Genomic DNA, 12848 nt, shown 5'->3' with positions numbered 1-12848 from the left:
ATCGTTTGACGACATTATTATTTGTTTGTTAAATAGGAGGTCTAATATCCTTTTTCGTAGATTCTGACACAGTCATTGCCTCGTAGTAAATCTTAATCATTTCTGTGAATTTCTGATCTGATATCATTCCATCGCTGAGACATGATGATATCAACGAAGATAATTTCGAGTATGCTAGCGTCGCTGTATGCAACTTTATTGTATACTCGTGTAATTTATCAACCACGCACTTGGATATCTTTTTGAAATGATATTAAGAATACAAGCAATTTCAGTTGCAACTGAAATACCAATTCATATCACTGGTACTATCACGTATGTGGTTGACAATGCGCCGATGACCGTTACTCGTCCAGCGATGACCGCAGATGCAGAGTATACAATTATATCAGTAACAACGACACGTTTGCGGTATTCCTTTTGTTATACTGTATACTCATCGATGAAATTTTTCAGTTGGGTATGCCAGGAACACAATTGATCGCATATGAAATGTTGAACGTCGATCGGGGAGTTCATTCCATTTTAAGTAGGTGGTAGTTTAGCGATTAATTCAAGACACCAATAGTACAACAAGCCTAAGTCTTTTTCTTCGGGTTCCACCACAAATGTTTCATTGTTATTTTGCTCCAACATCACTATCATAGATCCAGAGGACCCAGTTAGTGGATAACGCCATGAAAGTATGGTAGTGCAGAGTATTGAACATCTGTATATGCCGGTAACCTCAGCACGATATTTGATGGATTTATCGAGTGGTGACCATAATGCTGATCCAGTCGCTACTGTATGTACTACAAGGATGGTATTTTTTTTAATTTATTTCGGAGAGTTTAATGCCGATACTTGCTGGCTTTCCAAAGAAATCCTCAACGATTCCATTTATTTTTTCGAAAATTTGTAAACGGGTTTGCATGATTAGATATTCAGATCTAAACGTGGTCAATCCATCATTGATTGTCATTAACGATGCCATCATAGGGATGTTGCTATTGTCGACTTATTTCTTCGTTGCAGTATCATCGTTTGATTCTGGTTCTGTAAGACCAGTAATTTTATTATTAGCCATGTTGAGAGAAGCAGTCATTGTATCACCGAGGGTTAGTAAACGATCATTGATCTCAGTTCTGATCGTGTTGTTGTTGTTGTTGTCGACGTATCTTTTTGTTGCCACGTCATCACATGATTTTGGTTCTCTCACAATAATAATTGTATTGTCATTCATGTTGCGATCGCCATATATAATATCTCCAATTATTCTGATGAGTCCAGTAATCTCTCCCATAAGTGTTAAAACTGATTCCTCCGTCCGAGTTTTTAATTTTACCGTTTTTAGTAACTACGGCTCAGTTATCTTCAGTCGCATATGGAACTCACAGAAAAATATCTGTCAACGGGATATTGCACGTCTTTAATCGTCCTTGTTTATCCTGAAAAACAACGACTCCATTTTGGTCCACATTTGTGAGACTCAAAAGATCAGGGAGTTCATTTTTTACCTCGTTAAGAGTTGCATATTTGGATAAGTCACCTTGGGGCCTGCCCTGAGTCTTACTCAGAGCAGATCTTCCTTTAATATCTACCATTGTATATTCACTAAGACCCGTTTATAACATTGGACGACGTTGTATATTCGTGCACGAATTTATGAGGCGGTGTCCCTGAGGATGTCATGTATCTTGAGACGGTGTATAGTACAGTACGTACTTCACGGCCACATATTGGCGGATCGGTTATTGTCTGTGTTGGTAACGTTGAATACCAGATCGGAGTGTTTTGAAGTCCGTCGACCTATTTCAAAACTTCTTTTGGTGGAGCCAACACATACGAATCGACATAAACAACTCCACGTGGATCAATCGCGTATGCAACCCAATTAGTACCTAGACCAGAGCTTCCATCGAGAATAATGATACCAGTTTCAAAATTGTTTGCTTGTTTTGGTAATTGATCACGCATAAAAACACCCCTGAAGTTTGGATGTTTAATCGCTTAGCAGCATCAAGTAAGTCAAAATTGGATATAGGAAGGAGACGCTTTGCCTCTAATTATGTGTCCCGGGGAGTCTTAGACCTCGACCGTACCACGAATGAGGGTTCCTTGCAGTCTTAGACCCTTCCATTGTTTTGGAAGTCCTGATTCCGTGACCTGTTACTGCCTTTAGTGCCATCCCATCAGCAGTTCCAACAGCACCAAGTGCAGCTGCTTTTGCAACAGCTAAGGCTGCAGCTGCTATCAACGCTGCTATAGCCACAAGAAGTCGAAATATACCACCCGTCTTGACTGCATCTTTAATGGCACACGCAGACAGATCAAGTCATATATCTTTCTTTGATTGATTGGCTTCATTGAAGTGCTTGAGTTGATGTTCTGTCAAGGATCGTTTATTTGGACCACCTGCGACCTGTTCTGATTTCAGTAATATTTTTTATTCCCGATTTTGTTTATATGGATTGTAGCTTTTTAATCTGACCAGGAGTTAGAGTAACACTAGCATAATGATATGACATTTTGATATCATAAGTGATTTAATTACATGTTTTCTACTGGAGCATCAATAACTCTCATTCGTCCACTAACACCTTCAAGCAACATTGATTTATCGCTGAGTATAACAGCGATTGCTCTGTGACCACCAAGAATAAGCGGTGGACCAATTATTTGTGGTGGTGATCGTCCTACACGAGCTCAGAAGTGTATATCAACGACAGATTGCCTGAATAAATCTAGACGTTCCTACAAAAAGTTATTGATCGGATACGTCGTTGTAAAATCCCGCCGAGATATTTGCAAACCAGAATCAACATTCTGATCACGCCCCATTAATGTCATCAACAGATGATAACACGTGCTACATGATTGCGATCAAAACTCAGCAATACTTCTTCGTATGGTTCCTGATGCCCATTTATTCTCAGTGAAACCTCAGAAACTCCAAGTGTGTCAAATGCCATTGAATTTCATGTTTGTGAGTTTTCGTGTAAATTTTCCTGAAATGCAATTACTATATGTCGAGGTGCAAAAACACCCTGCTGTAATGATATCTGCCATGTAAATAAACCAGTAAATAAACCAGTAACATTACTTTGAATAATGTCTGAGGTCATTATCAGTCCTGATAACGGTGATGTACCGCCCTGACTCATAAAAGAAAGTAACCATTGTTCTTCGTCGATCGATGGAGTCATTACTGGCATCCATAACGAAAGTTTTGTTAATCATCATCATTGTCGTTGTCTTTTCAAACAAATACAACTGTATGTTTGGCTCCGAACATAACCTTTCTGATATGTCTGCAAAATCCAAATATATGTGATAGTGGAATAACACATGAAAATTCTTCATCATTTAACATTGATCGACGTGATGCGAATCCCAAGTAGAAATCTCTGTTCATTGATAGTACTGCTTCGGTATTTCTATCTCCTGCAGCATTTCTTACATTACCTATTGTTACGTTATTGCCATCAGGGAAATCATTAGTATCCTTTGCAAACATCATTGATGGACCAGCTGATCTCGAGTAATCATCGCTGTACCTTGCTAGACCTAGCATCGTCATGGCAATGTCGACGTCGTTCTGAATTGATTCAATATTTCCTCCGTCAAGCATATATGTGGCGCTTTTAAATAACGCCATAATAACATTGTTAACAAAACCAAGTCGATCTAAAATTCATATGCTGTACCATCTTCTTGCAAATGTCTACCTTCTACTTCAGTAAATGACTCAGCGGGTAAGAAATATCTACTTGTATCATAAACTTGCAGCTCAGGTAGTTGACGCTAATTTGGTTATCTTGCGTCATAAAAATAATATTGATAATCGCGCACCGATTCATCCTTGGGAACTGGTGCGTCCATATCAAATGCGGGATCAGATATACGTTTGAACATTTTATGATATGTGTTATCGTCTAACACGAAGACCACATCCTGCTATTAAACTTGCAGTTATATTTTTTTTTTCTTTTCTTTTTTTGTTAGGGGTACACCAGCCAACTCTGCTAGATTTTTATTCGCAGCCTGATTTATTTATTTTACTAAACATTTGCAGGCATAACTTCAGTTCTGGGTAACTTTACTGTCTGCGGTCGGACCTCTTGATGTCTTCGTATTAATCGTGTTAGTCTATCCTTGACTGCAAAGAATGCTTTGCTGGCAACATTACCAACAGCACCAATAGCTTTATCACGAACAACGTCAATAGTTTTCATTCCCAGTTACATTGCAATCGGTATTGCTTTTGGGGCTATCCTTCTAAATAGATCCTGAACAACATCACCGAGTTCATCCACATAGATCGCTTTGCATGTAGGTAATCGCAAATTTATCATCCTGACCATTACTGGTCCACGTTGAGCATTATGTATGATCATCTTTTTTTATTGTCACTGATATAATTGCATACCCTCAATCGCTGTGGTAATCATCAACGATTTCATCGATGAGGGACCGATAAACATTAATGTCCATGATACCGCCTGTAAATAATCTGAGACAAATATCAGCTGCTTCATTAACGATTTCTGGGGAATTATTACCGGCTCGTTTTCTGGCAATCAAAATTTCTAATCTTTTAACATTGGCAAGAACATTATTGGGGCATGAGGTAATAAGGCCACTTCCTCCAGTAACACGACCACTTCCAGTTGCTCCATCTTCCTCCCCTCTTGAGATTATGTCTGCTTTTTTCTTCCCTGCTTTCGCTGTCGATTTCCTTTCTGCTCTTGCCTTTTCAAATTGCTGCTTCATTTCTTTTTCATCTTGTTTCCCTTCTTGCTTTGCTCGTCCAATATACTCACCTACTGTCTGGTTAAAACTGTTAAACTGATTAATATCTTCCTCGGATCTGACCTGCGGAGCAACGATTGATATATATCCTTGACCCAATCTGCAGCTTTTAGAATTTTAACATATTCGTGTTTTACCTACCTATCTCTATCACGATATCCAAACGCGACAATATTAATTATTTGGTTTGGGTCACGGATAGCGGCAATACCTTCGGGCGTAAATTTATCTATTATCTTTGTTTTAACTTTTGGCGGTTCAGGTTGTGGTTGAACTTCAGATTACCTGGGTGTTGGTTGAGCTGCTTGAAGACGGCCAGCAATATTAACAGGCAATGTCTCAAGAGCTTTTTGAGCTTCCTCAGTTGCTGTAATAATTTGTTTTGTTGGTCCGACAATAAGTTTAAATAACTGTTATGTACCTTCTGTAAATTCCACCTGAGACTCCGGACGCGCTTGTAGTTGTTGTTTGACAGAATCACTGACTCTAGTCGCTGTCGAGCTAGTTTAGATTTGTGAGATGCCATGGTTATTGTTGATATAATACTGATTTAGGTAAGTCACAGACAGCAGCAAGAAGGGTGACGACCAACAGTGAGTGACCGACGGGTAAGTGAACGAATACGAAAACAGAAACGTCAAAAAATGAGCTAACCCACTTAGAGAAGTCTCGTTCTGTTAGAAGTTTCGGTTTGACGTTATTGACCTTGTATCTTTCATTGTTCTATGAACCTTATTTTCGGCCTGAAAACTTGGTCTGTTCACAATCTCTGCTGCTAACTCTAATGCGTCAGTTTGTCACGTTTATCATGAAAAGTCTCTGATAACTGGACTGGGTTCAATAAATCTAACGATTGATGGTTGTCACCGAGCGCTAGGCTAACAAATCATCTGTATGACCTACCCCTGAATGGCGCTGAGTGGCAACAGGTAAATAATACAAAGCATCAGGCCGACAAGTTTGTACACAGAGACACGTCGAAAGCGGCTTAGAGGCTCCACAGAAGTACTTAAATTACCTTGAACAACGTTCGTCTGACACATTTCCACCAATTTATTCATTAAAACATATACAAATAATCAGCATAGATTATGCTGCATTTTCTAGAAATACTCGCATTTGAATGAAATGGCTGGAACGTGTATTGCAACTTACTTGTCGGATCTTTATCATCTGAAAGTCGAAAAGTTGAACTATATTTTATTTTATTCGATGCTAAGTTGTTAGTGCCTCTTTCGGTTGAATGACAGTAAAAAAAATTACTGTAAAGGAAAACTATATGAAGAAGAATAAAAAAAAAAAAAAAAAAACACGCATGATTACATTAGGGTCGATAACTGGATGCAATAACAGCTACACGATTCAAATAGTGTAATGGTACTTTCATCCTGTCACGATCATTGTACAGTAAGGTTAATAAAAGGCTACCTTTAATTTGAAGCATCGATATACTTAACTACACTGATTACAGAACAGAATAGAACAGAATTGTATTAATTTGACGTATACTAAAAGGAACAGAGTATAATACGTATTTCGTTAACAATGCACTATCCCGTAAATTAAAGAATCAATGAATTTATAAATAATGGCGATAAAAACATGGGTGCACAGAAATCCTCTGAGAGAGATAGAGATAGAGAACACAACGTTGTAATACGTTCTACACGTATTTACCTGGGTATTGTACAGTTGTTTAGTCTTTAATTTTACAAGTGTATTTGAATTTCCTTGTAAACACGAGTTTTAAATAACCGGCCTTTAAAATAGCATGACGTTGTGTCTAAGCAAGGTTATCTGTAGGTGAAGAATTTTAGCTCGGGGATGGGACATTTTGGTGAACCTTGAACTGCTCATTCGTGTGTATGACTGTTTTGCTTTAAATTCCTACACTTCTCAATCCCACTTGCTTTTTGTTTTTGTCACCAGTGTATCCGGTTTCAAAGTTTTGATTTCCATGTTTATTTTAGCCTAGATTTGTTGAATCCTTTCTCAAAACGAAATATGTACTTTCTCACAATAGTTCACTGTACACATTTGATAATTACTGCAAGGGGAGAATTGTGTAACTTTTTGTTTACTGTCTGTACTTGCTTGTAAGACGAGTCCAACAGCAAACTGCACAGACCCAGATCAGCCGACGCATAATGCGCTTGCAGTTCTGGGTCTGTGCATTTTGTTAGGAATAATCAGTAGAAGAAATTAAATAGATCCTAATCTGCAGGAGCATTTTGCTACGGCAGAGCATGGTCTCTGTTGTTTGCAGGTAAACTCGGCTTATAAGCGAGTACATTGGTTCTAATCAATATTATTCTTTGGAAGACATGCAAGATAATTATTTAAAAGTAACATTTATCTCGTACTGTTCAAGTATTTCAGCAATGCTGCATAAATAGAATTCCAGTATAAGAGGGTGTAATTGATCCTTAAGACAAATGAAAACATTTGTACAAAATTCCTTTTCTTTTTGTAATGTCATCATAAATGCAAATGGCAATAAATGTGATGTTTCACATGAAAATAAGCTAAATAGTGCCTATTTTGTTTCTCCACATATAACAATATTTAGGCAGTATTGTTTTGCTTTTTATGTGCGTTTACTATTAAGGGAAATTTAAAAAGTTTAGAACATTGGAAAACATGCTTACAAGATTCGGGGGTATTTTGAAAGTAACGAAAACACGTGGCAAACTTGTTTGCTGTAAAACATTTACAATAGAAAGAGGGGTTCCGGGTGGCCGATTGGTCCATAGCGCTCGCCTTTGCCGATCACTGCCATCTCAACTCTGTCGGCGTGGGTATGTGAGAAAGCTGCCAGTAGCTTACCGTGGGTTGGTAGTTGGTTCTGGGACTTTCCCGGGTTCTTCCACTCAAATTATACCGGCCGCTATGTATAGCCTACCTTGCGCTGAAATATGGCGTTAAACAAGAACAACAAGGTAAAGACTGATGGCCTTGACTTTGTGTCATTCGTCTATTTGACCTTGATTTGACATGGACTTTTTATCAATATTAGACAAACTCTGCGCACTTCGAAGCAGATGGTAGATCATAATGATTGTTTCAGTGTACTGGGGAATGTCCTCGAAACGTCACAAAAGTGCACTTACCTTGCATGTGTGCTGGGGAATGTACTCCAAGCGACACGAAGTGCACTTATCTTGTATGTGTGCTGGGGAATATACTTGAAGCGACACAAAGTGTACTTTACTTGCGTGTGTGCTGGGGAATAAAATGGGTGTTCGAAATTCCTCCTCTTTGGCTTGCTCGTAGTTAATCGTTTTATTCCTTCTGTCATTTCGCTGCACTGATTGTTATGATAGGCTCACAAGTTCTGTATAGGGGTCGTCCATTAATTATGTCAACAAAATAGAGGGGGGAGGGGGTTTGAAGAAGTTTGACAATTGTTGACATGGGGGGGGGAGTTCAAGATAAATTGACGTCAACAATGTTATTTTTTACAATAAATTTAATAAATCAAAAAATAGGAAATTAGTCGGTACGTTGGTATGGCACACACTCACCCGTCAACAGCCCACCAGTTTAATCCTAAACTTGTTGAGCTCTTGCCAAGGAAGTCATAGTCTTGCATCATCATATTTTGTTTTTATTCATTGTAGATTGTAGACTGTAGACAGATTTTTAAGGGAAGCTGTTACTAAATTCAAAGACTGCACTGAGCCATAGACATCTAAATAGTATAGATATCCATGGACTTCTGTTAAATAGCATCTATGTTCTATGTATAGGTGCTATATATATTGAAGTCCATGAGCTAACTGAGCCGAGGAAACTTGAGAGCTTGACTATTATACAGTCATCTTTAACATAATACATAATACAAATTATGTAGCCTACACAAGCATACAACTTCTTCAACCAGATGCAGTAACCTTAATGCCTTACAAATATTGTACACTTTGATAACAGCCTCATGTTCATTTCAGGCAAATGCCCCCCCCCCCCTCCAATTTGCATGTGCTGTAAAATTGTTATAGTCAATTTTGAAATCTGTCAAACAAGTAAAAAAATGTATTAAAATTTATTTGTAGACCTTTTAATTTCCATAATTCTATTTTTAGCATAAAAGCCAGCCCTATCAAATATTGTTAGTTTGGGGGGAGGAGTAAAATTTTATTAGGGGGGTCACTGAAAATTTGACAGTTGTTGACAAGGGGGGAGGGGGTAAAAAATTACCTAAAAATTGTTGCCGTAATTAATGGACGTCCCCTTCGAATACACAAAATAGTCTTCGCTGTTATCTACTTCATTCTTTCTTTTCACTCAATGGTATCTTATTTGCTTGAGTTATTATTACTCGTTTGACTCGCATTTCTGGAGAATTCTGGATCATTTGGCTTTTCGACTCGTGCAGTTGTAAAACGAATACCACTTAATCAATAAGAAATGCTTTTAAAAAGCTAGAAAACCATGAAAACGCTTTATTTTTAATTATATCTACCTTTTACCAAGTTGTGGCAGCGAAATAGAGGATTATATTTCATTTTTGCATATCCAAGGTATGTAAGTAATTGTAAAACCAACCTTTATTAGTTTTACCATAATCTTTTATTAAATAAACATTAAATATATATACATTTTTTATTAATTTATTATACTGTTCATCGCAGTTATGTTGATCATAATCAATAATTAAATATACCTTTCACATCCTTGTATTATTATATTGTTGTTTTTATTTTCCTCATGTCTCTGTGCAATTTTTGTTAAATTTTAGTCACTATATATTATTAATTTTGCAAGATATAGTCATTATGGTGCTTATGTGCAGTAAAACTTACATACGTGCATCAACAGAATGTGTTTCGTTGTACATATTGTAGCAAAATTAAACTACCTCCGGCGGGACTCGAACCCGCAATCCCCGGCTTAGGAGGCCGGTGCCTTATCCATTGGGCCACGGAGGCGTTAGAAAATTATCGTACATTTATTCAAATCATTGGACAAAGATACATTCTTCCGTATGTAATATGGTATTATTATTATTATTATTGGTGTGCTTTACAAAAATTCATTACTCAAATAAACATTGTTGCGCAAACTGTTAATATTATGCGCATGAAACATGGTATTATTATTATTATTATTATTATTATTAATGCACTTTGTTCATATATACATTGTTGTACAAATTCATTACTCAAATATACATTCTTCCGTTAACTGTCATAATTGTGCAAGTGTAACAAGGTATTATTATTATAATTATTATTGTTGTTGTTGTTGTTATTATTATTATTATTATTATTATTATTGTTGTTGTTATTTATGAACGAATGTATCACTTTGAGAAGAAAAAAAGCTTCGTGAATAAGAGGAAAAAAAATCCATATAAGGATCTATATATGCATAGGTTGAAACCATATTTAATTTTCAAGGAATTTAAGCTATTTTTGCATTGCTATTCACCTTCATTTTTTTATTCGCTTTAATCATAAAAATAATTACGCGGTAAACGATAGACCCAGCCATTAAATTCGGTTTGAATCCGGAGATATAGATGATCTGAACTAATGCGTTTTAATTATTTTTCTTAATTCTATTAGTATTGTGTGTCCATTTTCTTATAGAGTTTTCTTGTAGTGGAGGCATGTTGGCACTTTTATTATGCTATTTCTTATTAAATATTAACAGTGGCGTATTTCCCGCTAAGTAGACAAGGCAAACGATTAAGACAGCACAAATCGGGGTGGGGGGAAGTAAAAAAAAAGCGAGAGAAAAAAAGCTGTACAAGTAGTTAAATTTTGCTATTATTTATAAGTGTAATAGTCTTTGATGGACCAGGTTCAAAGGCTTTGTTTATTTGTCTTCTTTACTGTTTTATTCGGGGGTTTTTTCTTCAGGGGGAGAGTGTGCAAATCTGACAGTGCCTAGAGCTGGCAAACACACTAATCCGTCAGTGGGTCTGCAGTCTGTGTAAGTTTGTCGCATACAAGAGGATGAACGTATAACAGGACCAACAAATGGTAGGAAAAGGAAATCACGAGACGGACGCGAAAACAGGATATTTCAACCTTTGTGGATATGGTTTGATGTGTATGACGTGAAGGGTCAGTCTAAATTGTGTTTAAAAAGAATAATGTTAACTATGTTGTTTTTTTTTTGTTTTTTGTTTTTTTTGTTTTTTTTTTTTTTGTTTTTTTTTTTATAGAATTCCCGTTGATGCCACATGATCTACGCGAGATGATATCGATCTAATGGCTGACTCCAGGTAATACGAGTTATCTCTACTTTGCTCAGTAAAACTTAGCTGGTGAATCAGAGCTCTACTTTTTGTATAATATTAAGTACGGATTTATCTCCCTTGGATTGCAGTTCCTTGCTGTTCACTTCGACAATAATAATAATAATAATAATAACAATAATAAGAGAAACATTCATTGCTGCGTCAACTGTTATAATTGTGCACATGGCATACCCTATTTTTTTGTTCTTGCTGTTGTTGTTGTTGTTAATAATAATAATAATAATAATAACATTATTATTATTATTATTATTATTATTATTATTATTATAACGATAACAAAAGTTTTATCAGCGTTAGCATAAAAACTATAGCAACAAAACAGTGTCGGCAATATTGTAATAGAGGCAGTTTCTATATTTGGGCCATAACTTTAAAAACGTGCTCGCTTAGCGTAAAGATTACCACATATGCTTTTTTTATTATCGAATTTCGTGTAGCAATTATATTTTCAAAGAACGATATAATTATATTCAACAGTGAAGTCCTGGTATTTGGAGAAGCAAATCTGGAATTTATAATGACAAAACAGATTTTTTCAACAAATGTAGCCGAAACTGAAACATTAGTTTCATTGCATGTTCTATTATTTAGATATCATGCTGACCTAAGCATTTTTTCTTAATACATTTATATTTTTTGCGATCGTTGCGTATTTAAAGATGGATTATCAAAATGTGATATTGTTTTACATTTATTTATTTATGTATTTATCCAAATATTTGTCTATTTTCTAAATGATAAAAAATATCATCATTCGGCATAATATTTATTTCAAAACACTGTATGTTTTTGAAATTTGTATTCAGAATTTAAATAGATAGATTAATGTTTATAATTTAATGTTTGCATAGCCATTAAAATTAGGAGACGGCAATAATAGGATATGCCCAGACCATTTGAATATTTTCTTCCGACCAGATATATGTGATTCTAAAGATATACCGTCTATGCACATTTTTAAGTCAGGTTCTAATGGAAACTGTTCTCCTAGATCTCTTGCCGATTTATGCGCCGGAAGATTTTGGCCTATGCAGTATCTAGGAGTAATCAGTGGAACAACGTAAACCTAATATGCTGCCTCGTTACAGAATGCAGATCATTGTCGATGTTTTGTACAGTTGTACTGGAAACGAGTATGAACGGTATCATCCCACGATGTATATGAATGAAATGAAATTATCACGAATATGGTAGATAACTGAACTTTCCGTGCTATGTTATTTAACCGACATCCTTTTAAATTTCCTTTTAAATGCGAAAAGCTGCCATAAGTTGTAGAAAAATTCATTTGTAGGGGTAAAATATGTGTGGTCAACCTGTACTTTTTAAAATATTTCTGTCTAAATCAGCTGCCATTGCTACATTACACAAAAGCTTACAGTACGGCTGGGACACGACTCGGCGCGATTTCATGGTCATTAAAGTGACGATTGGGCAGATAATCAGTTCATACAGTTCAACGTGCATGGTAACAAAAATAATAATGGTGGTTCATTCAGTGTGTGTGTGTGTGTGTGTGTGTGTGTGTGTGCGTGTGTGTGTGTTTGTGTGTCGTAGCCTGAGTCGTATCGCTACGATGTCTGCAGTGTTGGGACATCTTGTCGAAGACATGTAGCATGATTTCCCACCCAGTTACATGATCAGGCCGACCAGTCCTAACACTAACCTCTTAATGCTGAGTGCCAAGCGAGGCAGCTGCTCGTACCATTTTATACGCCTTTAGTATGATTTGGCCAGGGTTTCGAACGCGCGACCTCCCGCATCCTAGGCGGACTCTCTAACCACT

The 12848-nt window shown here is 36.6% G+C and overlaps 1 non-coding gene across 1 annotated transcript; it reads right to left on the bottom strand.

The window, feature by feature from the left end:
• Window positions 1-9649: 9649 nt before the first annotated feature.
• Trnar-ccu (transfer RNA arginine (anticodon CCU)) lies at window positions 9650-9722 on the bottom strand. Its single transcript has one exon. It is a non-coding gene; the product is annotated as a tRNA-Arg (tRNA).
• Between the last annotated feature and the right edge of the window lie 3126 nt (window positions 9723-12848).

The sequence above is a fragment of the Sinohyriopsis cumingii genome, chromosome 14, assembly GCF_028554795.1.
Source record: "Sinohyriopsis cumingii isolate HCF-2022 chromosome 14, ASM2855479v2, whole genome shotgun sequence".
NCBI lineage: Eukaryota > Metazoa > Mollusca > Bivalvia > Unionida > Unionidae > Sinohyriopsis > Sinohyriopsis cumingii.
Note: the sequence above shows the minus strand (reverse complement) of the source record. Positions and strands in the feature narration are given on the sequence as shown.